General features: G+C 46.0%; 1 long non-coding RNA gene across 2 annotated transcripts in view; it reads right to left on the bottom strand.

Moving 5' to 3' along the window:
- Window positions 1-21806, bottom strand: part of LOC106889615 — a 120139-nt gene that overhangs the window by 22249 nt on the left and 76084 nt on the right. Inside the window, exons 3-5 of one of the 2 annotated variants that reach the window (XR_001412400.1) lie at window positions 10601-10774; window positions 10100-10351; window positions 9802-9987 (exon numbers count right to left, since the gene is read on the bottom strand). This is a non-coding gene — a long non-coding RNA (uncharacterized LOC106889615). The remainder of the gene's footprint in view (window positions 1-9801; window positions 9988-10099; window positions 10352-10600; window positions 10775-21806) is intronic. The other variant, XR_001412458.1, reaches the window with a different exon arrangement.

Raw genomic sequence — 21806 nt, 5'->3', positions numbered from 1 at the left:
TCTGGAGGGTTTGCCTGCTGGTCCCTGTAACAGTGCTGGCCATAGGTCCTCTCTGCAGGCCTGGAGAAGGGTGGTTGTCACCAGTCCTTCAGGTATCATCCCAGAGCTGGCCCGTGACGCCGTTCCAACTTTTTCACTGCATACCTACCCATCGACTCACCCACTCCTACCTCCTCTGGCACTTGCCAGTCTAATTACCCGCCCACCCACATTTTCTCTTACTCACTTCAGTAACCCACCCATTTACATGTTTTTCATTCATCTCCCCGTTGGGTTACACAACTTGAACCTCAAACACCTTCAATCCAGTCGCTAATAGTAATTTTACCTCCTAAGATATGCCCGTCCTTGCCTCTCTCTCATCAACACCCCAACCCTGTATCGAGCTTCCCGGTGGCTTGAAGAAGACAGCCTACCTACCGCCCCAAGCTCCCAAGGTCCAGAAGAATCTACCAGGTCAAGTTCTCCCCGCCACACTAATGCTAACCAGCTCCTGGGATCCATTCCGAATGAGTCAAACTTGAAATTTCTTCTGACACAAGGCAGACGCTGGCCCTGCCTCCACAGGCTTCCAGACAGGCACGTAACGCACGCCCTTGCTCCCATCCTGCAAAAAAACCTTTCTCTGGAGGCTTGCAACACAACCCTCTCATCCTTTGGAGCGCTCCGAAAGGAAAAATGGCAGTAATGCTTCAGAAACCATAGAATCATGTAGACTGGAGGGGACCTTTCAGATCATCGAGTTCAACCATCAGCCTAACACTGTCAAGGCCACCACTAAACCATGTCCTTCAGCACCACGTCTGCCCGGCCTTTAAACACCTCCAGGGATGGACTTCCAAACACTTCCCTGGGCAGTCTGTTTCAGTGGTTGATAACCCTTTCCATGAAGACATTTTTCTTAATATCCAATCTGAACCTCCCCGGTGCAACTTGAGGCCTTTTCCTCTTTTCCTATTGTCTGTTACTTGGGAAATGGACACCCCCCCCCCCCATGGCTACATCCTCCTTTCAGGGATTTGTAGAGAGCGAGAAGGTCTCCCCTCAGCCTCCTTTTCTCCAGGCTGAACACCCCCAGCTCCCTCAGCCGCTCCTCACAAGACTTGTGCTCCAGACCCCTCACCAGCTCCGTTGTCCTGCTCTGGACATGCTCCAGCACCTCAGTGTCTTTCATGTAGTGAGGGGCCCAAAACTGGACACAGCACTCAAGGTGGGGCCTCACCAGTGCCCGGTACAGGAGAACTATCATCCTCTTGTACAGGAGTACTACCATCCTGGCCCTAGTCCTGCTGGCCACACTAGTCCTGATACAGGCCAGGATGCTGTTGGCCTTCTTGACCATCTGGGCACTCTGCTGGATGATATTCAGCCATCTGTCAACCAACACCCCCAGGTCCTTTTCCACTGGGCAGCTCTCCAGCCACTAGAAGATGTCTGGGGTAAAGGCATCCCAACCATAGGCAGTTCCAAAGGGATGGGCTTGGGCCAGCACGGCTACGTGCCAGCTCACACCAACCAGCCCATTTCTCATGCGGTGACAGCAAAAACACTGTCCTCTTTATGGCCATGGAGTGTTTGTTTTGGGGGGATGCTGATGTAGCTCTTTGTGGTCAAGAAAAGAGAAAACTTTGGAGTGCCTGAGGCTTCTGGTAGCGAAGACCGAGCCCTGAAGAAGAAACAATAAACAAGCAATGCCTGAATCCCACCAAAACAAGTGAAACTATAAAAGGAAACAATAGTTATGAAGTGAAGAAACTCTGAGGGAAAGACAGAATAATGGAAAGCTTGGAGGGGGGGGGAAGGAAAGACTCAAATAACTACATTACAACTTCCACTATTTCTATCACTAATGGAAAACTCTGATTTTTTCTCTGTTATGCCACCTGCAAACTTGCCTGCACCCATCACTTTCTCACAGTTTAAGCGCCACAACAGAGTTAAAAATCCCTGAAGTTATACTGGCATAACTTCCCCATATAAAAACATTTTCATTTCCGAGTCAAATTAGAGCCTTTCTGGCTAATTGTCAACAATTTTTAAGTGACACCAGAACAAATCACTCTTCCACCAGAATAATATATGCGTCTTGAGAAATTATTAGCAGTTCAGCTTAAAATCAATCTTCAATCAGTGTAATTTTCCCAAATCCTGAAGAACCGAACTTGCAGCACTTAAGTCTAATATTCAAGAGTACATAATATTATTCTGCTTATTTTTACAGGCTGTTAACACCACGAAGAGAATTACTGCAAGATGAGAACGAAGACTTGAAATAATACGGTGAAACAAAGAAATGGAAAAATTTAGGCCAAATATCAGGAGGGGGGGGAAAAAAATCTCGCCGTCAAGCTTTGTGGAAAAGACTCCAGAAGATGGAAGGCCAAGTTCTTAGAGTATCTCTAGCCATAAACCGCAGAGAAAAAAAAAAAAAAAAAAAGAAAAATGTAGCAGAAAACATGTACTGGCAAGAAGACGGTCTGGATGATCTAATGCACTTTCCATCTCTAACATCTATGATTCTGTAATTCCATAGGAGCGCTTAGGAGAAGGGCTGGCAAACTTTCGCAGGGACTCGATCGTCTGATTATTGCGTGCTAATCAAAGGGTTCAATTAAGAGGAGGTCCCTGGGAGCTGGATGCTGTCGCTCTCTCTGCCCCCGCCGCTCTCCCTCCAAGTCGCGCGTTGCGTTGCCAGTAGAGAGAGCCTGATGTGAATGGCAGGCGGGCGGTAATTACAGAGCTGTGGGTAGCTCTCCCAAACAGGCAAAACAGAATTTAAGTAATTAAAAGAGACAATCATCATCTTTCTTGCAAAACGCCCGGGGGTCAACTTTTGACAGCGTTTTTGATAATGCAGAGTTCAACTCTGTCAACATTTCTGCATGCAAATAACTTTATACTCACACATGCAAGTAAGAGTGAGTGTATACGGCATTTTTAACTATTTACTCTTGATTTACTCTTGATTTGTGTGTGGAGAAAATCCTCCCTTAGGGTAAAATTCCAGATTGTTTCTCAGATCATGTGCTTTGCTATTTTCGAGCCATTAGGTAAGCATAGACGCAGAAAAAAGGAAGCACAAAAAGACACATGGCATGAGCACATTTTTTATGTTTAAAGCACGTGTATGAGAAAAATGGATTACAGCAAGAGGAAGAGGGACCTGGACAGGCTGGAGAGGTGGGCTCGTGCAAACATCATGAAGTTCAACCAAGCCAGGTGCAATGTCCTGCACCTGGGACGTGGCTATCCCAGGCCCAAATACAGCTTGGGCGGAGAATGACTGGAGAGCAGCCCTGAGGAGAAGGACTTGGGGGTGTTGGTGGATGAGAAGCTCAACATGAGCTGGCAGTGTGTGCTGGCAGCCCCGAAAGCCAACCCCATCCTGGGCTGCATCAAGAGAAGCGTGGCCAGCAGGTCCCAGGAGTTGATTCTGCCCCTCTACTCTGCTCTCGTGAGACCCCACCTGGAGTCCTGTGTCCAGCTCTGGAGTCCTCAACATAGAAAGGACATGGACTTGTTGGAACAGGTCCAGTGGAGGGCCACAAAGATGCTCAGAGGGATGGAGCACCTCTGCTACGAAGACAGGCTGAGAGAGCTGGGGTTGGTCAGCCTGGAGAAGAGAAAGTTCTGGGGAGACCTTATAATGGCCTTCCAATATCTGAAGGGAGCTACAGGAGAGCTGGAGAGGGATTCATTGTCAGGGAGTGGAGCAATAGGATGAGGGGTAACGGTTTTAAATTGAAATGGGGAAGATTTAGATTAGATACTAGGAAGAAATTCTTTCCTGTGAGGGTGATGACACACTGGAACAGGTTGCCCAGAGAAGCTGTGGCTGCCCCATCCCTGGAGGGGTTCAAGGCCAGGCTGGATGGGGCTTTGAGCAACCTGGTCTGGTGGGAGGTGTCCCTGCCCATGGCAGGGGGGTTGGAACTGGATGATCTTTAAGGTCCCTTCCAACTGTAACCATTCTACAATTCTAGGTTTAAGAATCAGGAAGATTAAAAGAAAAATGCAGAAGAAGAGAAAAAAGACACCAAAGAAGAAGGGTAAAAAGAGAGAGGCATATAGAAAGATAATCCTTCACAACATGGAACCGTGCTGTGTCTGTAGGAAGCCCGTTGCCTGAGCCATCGCTGCCCTGAAACCTTCTTTGGAGGGTTGGGTTTGAGGGTGTTTTACACATATTTTTCCTGGCTAACAGAAATTCCAATCCACCTCTGACTAGGAGTGTGTGTTCTGTGGGATTATAGCCAAAGCCAAATTTGGTGCACAGTATAAACAGAAGAACAACTCGTGATGCTGCTTGAAAAAAAGTCAAATCGATAAATGCCACGAGCCTATTGGCCTCTATAAATATTATTTTGATACTATTTATTTCCACTGTTGACTAGAAATTTTATTAAAGGCCAATCTCCTCTTTGTCACTGTACAATGTTATCAACCCTACTCTTAAGTATTTAGGCTCTGAACAGAAAATGGAAATATAAAAGGAGTGCATTGACTACTCAGCGTACACAGAAGCCTAAGTTACATGTAGACACCAAAAATCCAGATACCAAAGAAAAAGAGATAAGACTAAAACCCATCAGATTGCTTGTTTTGGAGAACAAGATTAACATAGTTCTTGCTTGAGCTCCACCTTGTCTCCACCAGGAGACAAAGGAGGTGCGGCTTCCTGAACAAGGTGAACTGAACTTCATGCAGGTGTCACCAAAAGGGACAGTCCCACCTCCTCCTTTGCTTCTGGCCATGAGTTCCTGTTCCTTCCCCATCAGCACGAACAGTCATGGAGCTATGCAATGAGCTGGATCACTTCTAATTTTCCCAGAAGAAATGGAAGGAAAAAATCCCAATAAATCTAGTTTTCAACCAGAACAGCAAATTGAGCTGTCTCACCCCAAGGCCACATGGTCATGGTCATCAGCACCAACCGCAGAAGAAGCAAACCTTAAAACTGCACATGAAATCTGCAGAGCCCACCCAATAAATTGAACTGGTCTGGTCACCTGCAAAACAACAAATCCAAATTTTGGATGGATTGTTGTTGGATTACCATGATAATCCAAAACCATGTCCACAAAAGCTAATATTGTCACCTTTAAATAGTAAGCCAATGGCGAGAGGCCACCTGGGAAGGCTGGGCACCTTCCACCCTGCAGATCCCACCTCCTGCAAAGTCCTGGAACCAGCAGCCTTCAAGCAGAGCCTGGGCTGAGCTTGCTTTTTGCCTTCCCGCTGGAGCTGAGCCAGCGCAGGGAGGAATTCAAAATTCACAAAGCCATCAAGAGAAAGCACTGGAGGGCAAGTATGACTCCATGAGAAAGAGATTCCCAGGAGAAGGGGCAGAGTCCTGTATTCTGGTCCCTCCTCCAGGAATTGCTCATGCCTACTGCACTGAAGATTAGATAAAGCGTATACACAGCTCCTTTTATACTAAAGCTTGAAAAATACATCCTATGAGCTATGTAAATACACTCAAGAGCCAGTGAGAGCTCTGCCCTAACAGGAGAACAGCATATACCTACCTGTATTCTTGGAAATATTTTTATTTTTGGTGTATAAAAGTAAATCAAAGAGCAAAGCTGAGATCCTCACAGTTATGACTCACTTCTGCCAACCTCATGTTTTGGCAATACAACGGCGCATACACTCTCAAAGGAACCTGTAATAACAGGTCATACAGGGAATTTCAGTAGCCACTTAAGTCCTTAAAGTTACAATTCAGGTGCCCAAAGTTTGACTAGAAGTTGAAAACGCCCAGTAGCTTCCATCTGCTCCAGTAGTGACTCCCTAAAGTCACAGCCCTGCCTGGAGGCAGCCCAGTTTGCCAGCAGACATACAGGGAACAAGGGAATTTCAAGTCTACTTTCTCATTTTCAGCCCTCTGGGACACCAGAGATCATCACACACAAGCCCACCTTGAATACACATCAAAAAGTGGCTTCTATTCATACCTCATATTGCTGAAAAACATGCATTTTAAATCTGGCTCAATTAATTTTATTTTTTTTTTAAGATGTTGGTATTACCATTCTAGTAGACCAATGGAAGAGGAAGCCCTCCTCTTTTCCAGATCCAATTTTAGGCTCACCATCCTGTAGGCAAACTTCAGCTGCAAACTCTGCATTTTGGATAGCTGGGGGCCATAAAGCTCAAAAAAATTTACAAAACGAACAAGGAGGAAAAGCCAACAAGTTTTATATACCTTCCCTGTGAACTTTTGCATGGGAATCCCTCAGGAATCAGCGTGAATGAACGCTACAAAGACACTGCACTGACCAAAACCATCAAGCATCGTGTTGGGTTAGTAGAAAGCACCATCCCATGCACCTGTATATCTAATTTCAGATTGTGTTAGTGTTTTCCTTAGATGCAATTTATGGCTTGTGTTTAAAAAGCTACCATTTGTGATAAAAGGGGTTTTTTGCTTGTTTGTTTGGTTTTTTTTACAAAACCAAGTCCTTCACTAATGTAATAAGCAGTTTTCTGCTTCAAAAAGAAAGTGCTGTTGAATCTGCATCCACGTGGCTGCTTTTTTTTGGTCAAAATACTCACAAAACCCCATGGAAAAATGTAATCTCTGCACTATGTATTTTAGATCCTATTGTACTAGGTGACATTTTAAAAACTGCAAGGAAAATGGAAATACTACAAACATAGAATCATAGAATGGTTTGGGTTGGAAGGGACCTTGAAGATCATTGAGTTCCAACCTGATGTCCCTGTCCCTGACATGGGCAGGGACACCTCCCACTAGACCAGGTTGCTCAAAGCCCCAAACATACATGTTAAAAAAAAAAAAGCCATCAGATTTCAAAATATGATATTTTTACAATTATTTTGGGTGTGAACACCCCTGGCCGCTGCATCAGTGGTACCAACCCGCTCACCAATTGATTTTCAAGAGCAGCGCCTGTATATCTAATTTCAGATTGTGTTAGTGTTTTCCTTAGATGCAATTTATGGCTTGTGTTTAAAAAGCTACCATTTGTGATAAAAGGGGTTTTTTGCTTGTTTGTTTGGTTTTTTTTACAAAACCAAGTCCTTCACTAATGTAATAAGCAGTTTTCTGCTTCAAAAAGAAAGTGCTGTTGAATCTGCATCCACGTGGCTGCTTTTTTTTGGTCAAAATACTCACAAAACCCCATGGAAAAATGTAATCTCTGCACTATGTATTTTAGATCCTATTGTACTAGGTGACATTTTAAAAACTGCAAGGAAAATGGAAATACTACAAACATAGAATCATAGAATGGTTTGGGTTGGAAGGGACCTTGAAGATCATTGAGTTCCAACCTGATGTCCCTGTCCCTGACATGGGCAGGGACACCTCCCACTAGACCAGGTTGCTCAAAGCCCCAAACATACATGTTAAAAAAAAAAAGCCATCAGATTTCAAAACATGATTTTTTTACAATTATTTTGGGTGTGAACACCCCTGGCCGCTGCATCAGTGGTACCAACCCGCTCCCCCAAACCAGTTGATTTTCAAGAGCAGCTATTTCCCTGTCCCACAGGTGGGTACACAATAATGAAACCAAGATCTAAGACTCCTTTCTCCTCAAACAGGGCCTGCTTGTAATGTCTTAGTCAATGAAAATTACTCCAGTGTGCAGCAATTTGATCCACCTGAGGCAATTTGATCCACCGCTTCAATACAGGTCTAACAGTTAACAGTCTAGGGGCTATAAAAATTCGTAACTTCCTTTCCTTTTTATCTGGAATGATAAGAAAACAATGATTTTTTTTGTTTCTGTTGCCCTTCACTTTTTTTATTTAAAAAAAAAAAAAAAAGTCTCTCCTGAAAACATTTTGACGAGCTTACGCTTACCTTTTTTTATTTAAAAAAAAAAAAAAAAAAGTCTCTCCCGAAAACATTTTGACGAGCTTACGCTTCAATAAATGATTTTTCAGAAGATATGCAGTTAATTCACAAAAATACTTGGCAAAAACCTAACGGCGAATATCTAATTCATAGAGCATTCTCCTTTATTTGTTTAATTCAAGTAAAATATTTTCCTCCGCCCTTTCCTTTTCATAGGCTTTTCACACCCACATAACAACCGAGTGACTCTTCCCTGACCCTGCCTCCCACGCCTTTGGGTACAACCGCTCGCTGGAAAGTCACCCCGCTCCCGAGCTCTTCTCCCAACATCCAGAGGAAGCACTTAAGGAAAGGAAATCAAGTACAATGCTAAAACCTTCCTTTTTATTTATTTATAGGTTTTTTTTTTCACCGCTGGGTTTATTTGCAGTTCCGTAGGGACGTGTTGGTGTAGGGGCTGCCTTCTCGGTTGCTTGTTTGGAAAAGAGGGGACAATAAAATATCCACAAGAGCCTCGCTGCCTCCTGGTGTCACCCACCCAGGGAATTCCTCCCTTCCCAGTGGACATTTAGGACATAGCAGGAGAAATTCCTACAGCTGGTGTCTGGAAGGGACCTGCCACAGAATTCAATAATCGCTATCCCTCTTTCCCCGACTTCTAATAATCTACGCCCACAAAACAACGTACTAGAAATCCAAGAGCTACAGCACCACGAAACAGCATCCCCTCTAAAAGGAAAACACGGTGATAAAGCACCGAAGGAAAAGTTAAATATCACTATCCTGGTTTTATCGACAACTAAGGATAGTGCCCCTCCCCACCCCTCTCCAAAAAAACCCTCCCCAAACCAGTGATTTGGGGAGCACGACTTCCCGACCTCGTTCCATCAGCCAACATGATTCCTTCTGGCCAATAGTATGTTAATGAGTTGGGTTTTTTTTGAAAAAAACCACTAATTGATATCTTTTCTTTTTTTTTCCTTGGGTTTTACAGAGCCACTTCAAACCAACATTGTTTCTATTCCAGGCACATTTTAGGAAAAGTATCATTAGATTTAATTCCAGGGACCGACATCTGATTTTCACGTGAAATTCAAGAAGACCCAAAGCCTTGTTCATTCAGCAAAGCCTAACAGGAAAATCACAGCATCCAGGAGGAGACAGGATCCCAAAGCTGAGGGCTGGCCCATCCTCTCTGCTTAATACCAGCGCCAGCAAAGGTTCGTAGGTTAAAGGTGGGAGGGAAGAGCCATTTCCAATCGTTTTTTGTCAACCCCATCAACAAAAGTTTCCCCCCTTATTTACAGATCCCTGAACTGCAGCAGCCCAGTTAGTGTTTCCCATAAAAGCTGCTCCAGTGAAAAAGATGAGCACACCTCGCCACGTTCAGAAAGCTGTTAAAGAGCTTTCTTTCAATTCCATTTAGCCAGATACCATCTCAGCACTGAAAAAAGAGAAGAATATAAACTCACCAGTGCGTTATCAGGAGAAGCATCAGAAATCAAGTTCAGGTGCAATTCAGCAGTCAGCACCTCAGCTCCTTCCTGGCACTGAATAAATCCCCCAGGCAGCAGGTACCAGAACCGTTCCTCTCCTTTTGCTAGTCATACCCCTAAGCTCCCAGGCGTCTTCTGAAGCTGCCACCAACAAAAGAAACCACAGGAAGACTGCTTCCCTAATGCTTCATAACTGAGTCAGTAGGTCAACAATTCCTTCGGTTTGGGAGCCAGACCAATTCCCTTAAACACCCCCCCCTTTTTTTTCTTTTTTTTTTTTTTTTTCTTCTTTTTTTTTCTAGTGATGGAGACACCAACTGTCTCCTGCCAGTGGCAGCCCATCTGCTTCCAGAACAGAACCAAACCTCTCCAAACCACCACCTCGTCTTGGCACAGCCACCCGTCCTGACGCAACTCCATTTTGTCTCTCGCGTCTGGGGAGGGGGGGGTGAAAAATGCAGGAGAAAAAATACTTACAATTGGAGAGACAGCCAGGAAAACTGCTCCTCGTGCACCTTGCACCACCGCCTCCCAGCCCACGTTCTCCTCTCCCATCCCCGCCACGAAGGAGAAGGGCACTTGAGGGAATTCCAAACCTATTTCCCAGTCTGCTTTATTCCGGGGCGAGCAGAGAATTATCCCGCGTGTGCATTTTCAGGAGCGCTGCTCGAACAAAGAGAAAGCTCTGAAGCTGCTATCCCTCTTCCCGAGCCATGACTCAAAACGTCTGGTTGAAAATTGGTTTCGTAATAACCCTTTAGTACCACCTACTCACATCACAGCGCGACTCTCGCAGCGAATGCACAGGAAATCACCACCGAGTGCCAATGGAGCTACTATTCCAAGAACTGCCTCTTTCGGTTATTCCTTCATCATGGGGAAAACTGAGATGCTTTTACTTTCCCTATCGCACAGGATGTGTGTATAAATATATATTTTTTTTTTAATTTTTTTTTTTTCAGAGGAGCTTTTAACTATGATCCTGTAAAATACTTTGTTGATAAATCACCAGCTGAAAACTTGCCCACTGTAAAGAAAAAAAAAAAAAAAAAAAAAAAAAAATATTAAAAAAAAAAAAAAAAAAAAAAAAAAAAAAAGTATTTCACAATACTCATTCCAGAAAATACAGTAACTCCTTTCTGGAAATAACTCACTGGCCAAAAATCAGGAGGGCAGAATTAATTTCCAGCGACAGTTTGCATCCTGCAGAGCACACAAAGCCGGTGGAGTCAGCCACGTGCCTTTCTGACCACCAACAGCAGACCCCCTGACTCACCCAACCGCAAGATGAGTCGCAGGGAATGATTTCCTCTTCTTCCACGCTCCCCTCTGTGCCACTGGCATATCCTGAGCTTAATCCCGACTTTGATGGGAATTCCAAAACTCCTCTGGCGAGGCTGTGGCCACCGGCTAACGACGCGACCATCTGCTGGCTCCTGCTTTGAGTCACCTGTCAGCGATACAAAAGGAAATTACTCAGCAGAGAGCACATGGAAACCCATCCTTACAAACCTCTCAAACCTCTCCCGGACCCCCCCAGAGGAATCCAAAATTCCTGAGCCCTCAAAATCACGCCGCCCCCTCCCCTCAAAGGAAAACCGTTCTATTCTGTAGAGCTAACGTTCAAAATAAGGGGGAACTTGGTTAAAAAAAATAAAAAACAAAATCACGCCGCCCCCTCCCCTCAAAGGAAAACCGTTCTATTCTGTAGAGCTAACATTCAAAATAAGGGGAAACTTGGTTAAAAAAAAACAAAAAAACAAACCAAATAAAGGACGGGAGAGGGTTTTGGCTGGGTTTTCAACGCCAGCATCACTGAAGCTGCCATGCAAGGGGGGGACAAAAAAAAAAAAAGAAAAAAAAAGAAGACATTTCACAAACACTAGACCCTTCACTGTGCGTGACAAGAAAAATAATTAAAACAACTGAGAGAACTAATCTGTGGCTGCTTAGGAAGTTAACTCTTCGAAGGAAGTGATTAAGGAAGAGAACAAAAGCGAAGTGTTATGTTTATCAAACAAGTAAAACTTAACAAGCCGGGAGTGCTCACTCAGGGCAGTGAGGGCTCAGCACTGTCACTGCCACCCCCAGGCACAGCTTCACGCAGGGCTGGGATCTCATTGATTATTCAGCAGTTATTATTCCAAAGAAATAAATCTTTTTTAAGAAATACGCAGCGCTGCTCTGCCAAAACGCCATCAGAAAGGCAGCTCCAATGTCCCGGCGCCTCTTCAGGAAATTCCCTTTATCTAATTCCTATTCAGGACAAAAATTCACCAGGATTTTCCTGCGAAGACCTGATTAACCACTCCAGTATTTACAAATTCAGTCCAGCAACACTCATTTTTTGGGGTGTTTTTTGTTTCATCACAAATTACGCAGCTCGTGAATTCAGCCCCCCCACAACCAGGCTCCCAACTTCTCCCAAAAAACCAGCAGAGAACAGAAGGCAGCGAGTATTACATGACGCTTTGGATCTTCAGGAATTTCATCGAAAAATTATTTAATGCTAAAGATTGAATTGTCTAACCTGCTTCTGCATGCAGAATGAGCCAGACCTGGTGCCTCTACAGCGGGGGGAGGGAGGCACTTCTTGTTCCTGTTTCGTATTTGACTTTCCCCCCTCCCCGACACAGGAGATGATCTAATTATTCAACGTGTCAGTGTATTGCTTCACCCTTCCTCGTGTGTCTCCTTACATTAACATATTTTAACAATTCAGCTCATTAGGAAGGAGGGGAGGAACAAAACGGCCAATTATCCTTAAAAATCAATCACAAAGGCTGGAGTCTTTCCGTGTTTTGCCCTGTACCCATCCCAAACTCCATGAGAGCACGCGACCACCGATGCTGAATGTAAAGGGGACATAAAGCTCCCTAAACCCTGTTCTCACATAAACGTACCTGTACGAGGCACAAGCCTCATCCCTGAGCTCTGCCAAGGAATAATTTTGGGTCCTGCCCGATTGGGAAGGGGAAGAAACTCTCCAACGACAGCCTTTTATTGTTCCTGATGCTCAGCTGCAGGCTCTATGGGCGAGAGGGGGCTGATGGAGCTCACGGATAATCATCGGGCGATGAAAGCCGGGCATCCAACCACGTAAAGCTGCTCCCCATCGACTTGAACTGGATGTGAAACACCCCAAAATCCAAATATAACGTGTACAGCGCCCGCATTTGCATAGGGAGGATGCCAGCCGAAGCTCCTGAGCCTTTTTATCAAACGCCTTTCTTACAGCAAAGAGCCATTCAACACCCAGCCCTTTCGGCAGATAAGGATCCGAGAGACATTCTCGGGGTTTAAACCTCGCCTCTGGAATGACAAGGCCAGGTTTTGCTGAGGAATTGGCTCCAGCAAGGACCCCACGGGATGTTTTAAAACCACCCGTTCTCGGGGAAGCGTTTCTTCAGCAAGTTTAGGGTTTGTAACATCAGGTCCTATATATAAACCTGTTTACGACTATTTCTCCTTCCGAAGCAGCTCCTTTATTGTGATCGAACGCGCTGGATTCATTCCCAGTAAAGGCTTATATAAGGCCTTCAAGGAAGTAGAAACTTATTTTGTACAAAATCGAGCCCGTCTAGTAGTAGCTGCAACGGAATTCTCCTGTTACACATTAAGTTTTACTAATAAAAGCCCCGCGTTGCAGTCATAAAGTCAAATGCTGAATCCCACTAGTACAAACAGTCAAATATTTCCTGCCATAAAATCAAAACCTACTCAGCCAAAGGAAAGACAACAGGTAAAAAGCATCTGCTTTTCTTTTTTTTTTATTTTTTTTTTTTTTTATATAAAAGCATCATGCTCCTTAAAAGCAAAATCATGTAGTTGCTGGAATGCCTCATCTTCAGCCCTTGCCTAAATCTGATTTAACTTTGGCTTAAAGAAATTCAACCAACCAAACAACAGAACAAGAAACATTCAAAAGAGAACCATTTTTCAAATGAACGATGCAAGTTTTTTCGATGCTAGTTTTTTTACAAGTATATTGTTGGTATTTTTGTTACTCTGAACAAATCACTCGCCGGGCAGGTCTGTCCACTCTAATAAATAAGAAGCTTTGTGAACTGTGGTCCCCAGTACATCTGTGTGAAGTTTATTCCCGTGGCCTCTGTTGGGAGGGATGTCCTTCACAGAATCTTCATGGTTGGAAGGGATCTTTGAGATCATCGAGTCCAACCACAAAAAACACCCAAAAAAACCCCCAGAAACAGACAAACTCCAACAATCTCGGGCACTAAAGCATGCCCTGAAGTACCAAGTCTACACATTCCTTAAATAACTCCAGGGATGGTGACTGCATCACCTCCCTGGGCAGGTTGTTATCCTTGCAGGGATAACTCACTCCAGAAACCCTCATGAGGACACAGCATCCACAAGTCTGTACCAGGGATTCACCCAGCCCTCTGACACCGCTCCAGCAAGATCCATGCTTCCCAGGACACCACCAGGTACTGTGAGGCCACGCCAACCTCAAATCCACTCTTCAGAACCAAAAGCTGGGTATGTGACCAGGTCAAAAAACTCAAGCTCTTGCTACCCTGGGAATAAACCCACCAAATTAAACCATAGCATCTTCTTTCAGGTGCTTTGAAATAATAAAAAAAAAACAACCACCAAACAGAAATGAAAGGTTGTGAGCAACGTCTTCATGTGGAACAGAGATGTGGTCCAAGCACCACACAGTATCGGTGCAGGGAGCCTGCTGGGCTAACACCACCCATGTCTGACATGGGCTAGGAGGCCAGTACAGCTCCCTGAGCGGGTCCAGTTGGTGCACACACAGCCAGCGAGACAGAAATACCCACTTTGGTGTCATTTAGGTGTCTACATCCGGATAAATCCATCAGTCTCCACCTGATAAGCATGGACACCTTCCACAGCACTGCATCAGAAACGCCAGGGCCTTTTGCCCTCGGCTACATCCCATTTTGTGCCATCACACAGATGCAGTTGCAAACTAAACCTCCTCTTGCTTATGATTAAAACATTACAGGACTGACCTTGTAGGTACCGCATCCTCACTTTTCAGAGGGGTCCACATTACAGGTCTAGATAAACCACTTTGGAAATTTACATTTTGGAATTTGGAAATTTTCTTTGGAAAAATACAATCAGAGATGCTACACCCCCTTCTGCATCTTCCCAGAGCTAAGTCTCTTACCTGGGAAGTGGGAGACTTTGTCTTCTGCTCTCTCCTCCAAGACCTGCACCCTGGACCATGCCGAGGGCTACAAAGATGATGAGGGGCCTGGAGCATCTCCCTTAGGAGCACCTCCTTATAGTCTAGAGAACAGAAGGCTGAGGGGGGATCTGATCAACACCTATAAATCCTTAAAGGGAGGGCGTCAATAGGATGGGGACGGTCTTTTTTCAGTGGTGCCCAGGGACAGGACAAGAAATGGTCACAAACTTGAATGTAAGAAGTTCCCCCTAAACATGAGGAGGAACTTCTTTCCTGTGAGGGTGGCAGAGCCCTGGAACAGGCTGCCCAGGGAGGTGGTGGAGTCTCCTTCTCTGGAGACATTCAAAACCCGCCTGGGCACGTTCCTGTGCAACCTGCTCTGGGTGGACCTGCTTTGGCAGGGGGGTTGGACTAGATGATCTTCAGAGGTCCCTTCCAACCCCATGTGACTCTGTGATTTTGATTACTACACGTTTCTGAACCGAGGGGCGATCTAACTCACCTGGACATGTTCCTGTGCAACCTGCTCTGGGTGGACCTGCTTTGGCAGGGGGTTGGACTGGATGATCTCCAGAGGTCCCTTCCAGCCCCATATGATTCTGTGATTTTGATTACTACACATTTCTGAACCGAGGGGCGACCCCTCGTACCTCTCTCTGAATCACGCCGCTGCTCACAAAGACATCAAAGATTCCGAGCGAGAGAATACGCCAGAGCAGCTTGACCCTTACCCTGCAGAGAAAAGGGACTTCTCTGGGCGTTTGGAAGCCGAGGTTTCCATTTCTTTTCTTAATCCCCTCTCTGCATTTCATCCAAGCTGCATAAGCAGGCCTCGAGTTAGGGCAGCAACACTTCCAGCATTTAATACCGGCACACTTTTTTTTTCTTCCCACTGAGCTCGCTGGCAACTCCGAGATGGTTAACTCCTCTTCTTCCTTCTAACAGGCATCTTGTTTTTAAGTCTGTTTTAATTCCAGCGTTGGCATTTTCGGGGTTTTTTAGCTTTCGTCTCATGGGCCCGGGCACAAACAATGTGCACAAAGGAAGTCTGGAGCTGTAGGAGCTGAGAGAAACGGTGGAATTCTAACGCTGGCACAAAAAAAAAGGATGCCATGAGGGGCAGGAGAGGCAGCAGAGAATTGCCCTCCTGACTTTCCCCCGGTAGCTACAACAGATGGATCACATAATCCAGTGCAAACAGCCAGCAAGTTTCTCAGTAATAAGAGAAAAGGACATCATGACCTCTAGGTAAAAAACTCCTAGGAACAGCAAGCACACATAAACACCAACCTGAGCAACTTTTAACTCCGTGCCAGAGCTCAAGCTGGAGATAACGGCAAAGACAAACACCCAAGACAGATTTAATTCCGACTGTAATTCACCGCACACACACACCAGATCGTGGTATAAACCTCCTGCCTTTTAACACTCCTCATCGTAAGGCCTGTTCTTATCTGGGTGACGAATGTAGGTTTTTTTTCGAAAGGTTTTGAGTCCTTCTGCAATTTTTGGTGTAGCCTTCTTTAGGCAGAGAGGAAGCTGGAAGAACTTCAGGTTACTAACTGGGGTGGGAAAACGTCCTCCCACCCATCTCCAGATGCGGGACATCTCCCCACAGGGCTCTGTTGATGAATTGTTGCGTGGCTACTGACAAAACACCTTATTGTTACCTCCCTCTCTCCTCCTCCCTAAAGCAAAGGTGTTTTAACCTTAGATTTATTTTGTTTGCAAAGTCGGTTCAGTTCCTCAAAGGGGAGGCAATGCCAGCATGAACTCTGTTTTCTTGGTACGAAGGTACAGACCTCTTAAGTTTACCATATCCTTCATATAATAGACTAAAAAAATCCCCTGTTCCTCCTTCTGATTAACAAATCCTTGAAGATCTCAGTTCCCCAGCACTCAGGAAACCTGACAGGGTAGCGGGGGCTATAAATATTCATTTTCTGCCCCAAACCAGGGAGCATTTCAGAAATAACAAGTATTGGGAGGCGGGTGGATTTTTGGGGGGGATTTCCTTTATTTTGAGTGCTATTGGTTTGTACCACTAGATGGCACGTTTGAAACTCTTGGCATCTCGGTGAAATCCCAGCAAAGTCTTTGCTCTGCATCACCCCGTGTTTATCCTGCTCAGCCTCGCCTGGGATGGAAAAGTACAGGTAAAATGATATCTCAAGAGGCAAAGAACGGAGACACGAGGACAACAGCACGTAAAAAAAAAGTGCCTGTGAGGGAAGGTAACATAATTCAGCGAGCTGAGAGCAGGACCGCGGGGCATCCCGAGCTCCTCCAGGACTTCTGTGATCCTGGCGTGGCCCTGGGTGTCTTGGGAGAGGGAGCAAGGACAAGAGGAAAATGGGAAAAGAGGGTGAGAAATGAACAATGCCACCTCCGACCACAAGCTGAACAATCTCTGCAGGTCCCCAAGAGCTGAACAGACACAGAACACATTCATAACCTCTCCAAACCATCACTGGCACCAACTGATGGGAGGGAGAGCATCAAGGGCACGACCGAATGCGGGGGAAGATTTAGCCAACCCCCAGCATCACGTTTCACCATCGCAAGATGTGGCTCTTCCAAAAAGGTCAAGCATTTCGCATCCCACGGCAGATAAGCAAACACAGAGCAGCCCACGACCCACTGAGTCAGCTTCATGGGCAAGTCACCTCCTGTGCTGGACACGCTTTGGAGCATACCCAGCTGTGCCCTGGTGTACTGGCCCTGGCAGGGGTGCCAGCCTTTGGCAGCACGGCTTCCTTTAGGCTTTCTTGCTTGTTCTCGCTGCCAGTTCCTTAATTTAACTCAATCCACTTTTAAAAGTGCATTAGCACAAGCACGTATCCGCCCCAACCAACATTCCCTCAAAAAAAAAGAACAAGTCGGTTCAGCACCAACGTAACGATCGCGGGCGCTCGGAGACGGTACTTGTCATGGCATCGCACCCCACATTCCCCGCGTGTGCAATTTCAATAGATGAGGATTAACAACCTACCATGAGCGCTTCAACACCCCACTCACTCCTTGGACCCGGCTCTCACATCAACGGAAAAAATAACTGTCAATTTAAGCTGGAGGAGGAATAAAGTTTCGTTGATAGACCCGAAGGGCAATGGTGAAGAGCGCTGCTTGTCCAGATGGAAGAAGAAATACCATCTTCCACCTCCCAAGAAAGAACACCTCAGCCCTACAACTGTGGAAAAAGGTTTTCCTTCCCTTCTAGGAATAACCCCACACACCAGCCAGAAGTTGGGGGCTGACCTCCTGGAAAGCAGCTCTGTGGACAAGGACCTGGGATTCCTGGGGACAACAAGATGACCATGATGCAGTAATGTGCCCTTGTGGTCAAGAAGGCCAATGGTCTCCTGGGGCACATTAAAAAGAGCATAGCTGGCAGGTCGAGAGAGGTCATCCTCCCCCTCTACTCTGCCCTGGTGAGGTCCCATCTGAAGTACTGTGTCCAGTTCTGGGCTCTCCAGCTCAAGGAGGACAGGGATCTAGTGGAAAGAGTCCAGCAGAGGCTACACAGATGATCAGGGGACTGGAGCACCTCTCTGATGAGGAAAGGCTGAGAGACTTCAGTCTGTTTAGTCTGGAGAAGAGAAGACTAAGAGGGGATCTCATCAATGATAAGCAATATCTGAAGGGCGGGTGTCAAGAGGATGGGGTCAGGCTCTTCTCAGTGGCGCCTTTGTGACAGGACAGGAGGCAATGGATGGTGAGGTCCCATCTGAAGTACTGTGTCCAGTTCTGGGCTCTCCAGCTCAAGGAGGACAGGGATCTAGTGGAAAGAGTCCAGCAGAGGCTACACAGATGATCAGGGGACTGGAGCACCTCTCTGATGAGGAAAGGCTGAGAGACTTCAGTCTGTTTAGTCTGGAGAAGAGAAGACTAAGAGGGGATCTCATCAATGATAAGCAATATCTGAAGGGCGGGTGTCAAGAGGATGGGGTCAGGCTCTTCTCAGTGGCGCCTTTGTGACAGGACAGGAGGCAATGGACACAACCTGGAACACAGGAAATTCCATCTCGACATGAGGAAAAACTTCTTTCCTTTGAGGGTGCCAGAGCCTGGAACAGGCTGCCCAGAGAGGTGGTAGAGTCTCCTTCACTGGAGACATTCCAATCCCACCTGGACACGTTCCTGTCCAACCTGCTCTAGGTGACCCAGCTTTGGCAGGGGGTATGGACTAGATGATCTCCAGAGGTCCCTACCAACCCCAACCATTCTGTGATTCTGTAGGATTTAGCTTTGTGAAAATGCCTGCAACTAAATGGCAGAGAGACACTGAACTATCCTCACCATCGCCAGTTTCACCAAAGGACCAAAATACTCCCCTGAGGCAGCACCAGAAAGTTCGCAGTAGAACCATCCATCCATCCTTGCTGTTTAGGAATTCTGCTCTTTCCCAATCCATCACTCTGGCAACTATTTGTGTATTTAAATATTCATGTTTACATAGTATAAACCTGCTGGGCAAATATTCCTCCCAACACACCAGAGCACGTTTCTGTGTTGATGTCTACAGAGTCTGCCAAAAAGAGTCTGTAGACATCACCGCACAGCGGTAGCATCCTGCAGAAATATTCCAGCAAGGCCTCCATTTTCAGTGTACGAACAACTCAAGAGAAACTAATTTCAAACATAATGATGCAATAAGGTCATTTGAATCTTTTCAGTCCCCCTGGGTCTGCACTTTGGATGCAGCTCCTACTCCTGTGAGGAAAGGCCAACACAGAGATGGCGTGTCCAGTACGTGAAGGGGGCCTACAGGAAGGCTGGGGAGAGCCTGTTTACAAAGGCCTGCAGTGACAGGACGAGGGCCAATGGCTTCAAGCTGGAGGGGAACAGATTTAGACTGGAGATTAGGAGAAAGTTCTTTACTGTGAGGGTGGTGGAGCACTGGAACAGGTTGCCCAGGGAGGTGGTTGAGGCCCCTTCCCTGGAGATATTCAAGGAGAGGCTCGACGAGGCCCTGGGCAACCTGGTCTAGTTGGGGGTGTCCCTGCTGACTGCGGGGAGGTTGGACTAGATGACCCAGGTCCCTTCCGGCCTGGACAATTCTATGATTCTATGGCAGCAGTTTGGGGGGACCATGGCAATCACCAGCATTTGAGCTCCGTTGATGGAGCTATGGGAATGAATGGCTGTGGGCTGTCCCAAAACATAGGTTTCCACTGGATGATGCTGAACCTCTTCCAAATATGTACCTACCGTGTACTTTCACTGCTTTTAAATGAGAACCACAAGCACTCCGTCATTTGGAGGTGGATTTGTTTCTCAGTGTAATTACAAACTACAATGCAAAATCCAGTGGCGGGGGTGGGGGGGGGAAAGGCAGGTATCTATAAATTAAAATCCCTGGAATTTTCTTCCAGATTTTTCTCCTAAGCCAATGAAACCCCCAGTACGCTGTGTCCCAACTGGAAGAGTGAAGGAGACTTGACAAATGGGATTCATCTTGCTTCTATCTGCATACCTGCAGCGTAGATGTCCGAATCTGAGTTGGTCACAGGGAACACCTTTATGGTCAGTGCAAAAAAAACTGTCACTTCCATGACATGATTGATCTGGCTTCGTCCAGGGAATTACGTGGGATGTTTCCCCCTCAGAGAAGGGAAGCTGGGAACTTCACAGCCCTGTCAGATAAATAACGGTGCCATCAATTCTCAAACACCATTTTAAGCTACTGCAAAAAGCGACATGGAAAATGCAAGCTTTTTGGTAGTAACTTATTTGTATGGACTTTATCTATTTAAGTTGAAAAAACACAAGTAAGAGTGATGCCTCTTTTAAGTTTCTATTCAAGAATTCTCTTGTTCAAATTTGTAAACAAAATTCTGCAGCACTAGCCTGGGACATGAGAGGTGGATAAAGAATGTGCAAAGAGAAATTAATTGATCCATTTTCACATTCTGAAATAATTCAAAAGCCAACCCAGCGACATTAAGAGCAGAAAGTGGATTTCATCATGCAATATCCTTTTACTTTACTAAAAGGATGTTTATGAGGAAGGAAGAATAAATCTTATGGTTAAGGGCAAGATGTTCAAAGTGCACTACCAGCTCTGGATTGTTATTTCCCACTTATGTTAACCAGTCAGTCTCCACCTCGATACCACACACATCGTGTCTGCTGCCTCAGATTTACATTTCTGCAGAAGACCAGCACAGAAGGAGATCTTCTTGGGAAGAAGAGGAAACGGACACTGCTGGAGCAGAACCTCTTGAGCAGAGCACCAAGGGCCAAGCTCTCCCTCTCTGGGAAAGCTGACTGCAAAGAGGATGGATCTCAAGGACAATCACAAGGACGCAGCTGTTAATGAGCAGAATTGATACTCGTGACGTTGCTCTGGCTTTTGCAGCACTGCTTCATTTGAGATACCTTATCTGGAAACTCCCCGGCCACTCAGCCTTGTTCTCAGCAGAAGAAGAGTCAGCAGCAAGCGTTGCCTTAACCTCGCTGCCCTTGCTCACCTCCTCCTCAGCACACAACTGCCTGTACGTAAACAGCCTTTCTGAAGAAACTGGACAGACCAAAGGGATGGCTTCTGTGGAAGAACCATTAACTCTCAACACTCGAGTGAGTGTCCTGGGGCTCTGGTGCAGGCTTGGCTACATCCTGAAGGTGCTGGACCTCCAAATAGAGACCATCCTATAACAGAGCCCTGGGATTTTAATTTCAGAGCTCTATGCTGCCGATGCAGACTCAAACCTCGGAAACATTAAGAGTAATTCATACAGCTTTTACTTCTCTTCTAATTATTTACCTCCCATCTACATAAACAGATCCACACCACTCTCACCAATACTTTAAATTACTATATAGAATCATAGAATTGTCTAGGTTGGAAGAGACCCTTGGGATCATCGAGTCCAACCATCTACCCTACTCTACAAAGTCCTCCCCTACACCATGTCCCTCAGTACCCCATCTAAACGTCCCTTAAACACATCCAGGGACGGTGACTCAACCACCTCCCTGGGCAGCCTGTTCCAATGCCCGACCACTCTCTCTGTGAAAAATTCCTTCCTAATGTTCAATCTAAACCTACCCTGTTGGAGCTTGAAGCCGTTCCCTCTCGTTCTATTGTTAATTACCTGTGAGAAGAGACCAGCACCAACCTCTCTACAGTGTCCTTTCAAGTAGTTGTAGAGAGTGATGAGGTCTCCCCTCAGCCTCCTCTTCCTCAAACTAAACAGCCCCAGCTCCTTCAGCCGCTCTTCATACGATTTGTCTTCTAGGCCCTTCACCAGTTTCGTTGCCCTCCTCTGCACTTGCTCCAGCACCTCGATATCTC

Source organism: Calidris pugnax, unplaced genomic scaffold, assembly GCF_001431845.1.
Source record: "Calidris pugnax isolate Ruff unplaced genomic scaffold, ASM143184v1 scaffold35, whole genome shotgun sequence".
Lineage (NCBI taxonomy): Eukaryota > Metazoa > Chordata > Aves > Charadriiformes > Scolopacidae > Calidris > Calidris pugnax.
This window is presented reverse-complemented; position numbering and strand designations above follow the sequence as displayed.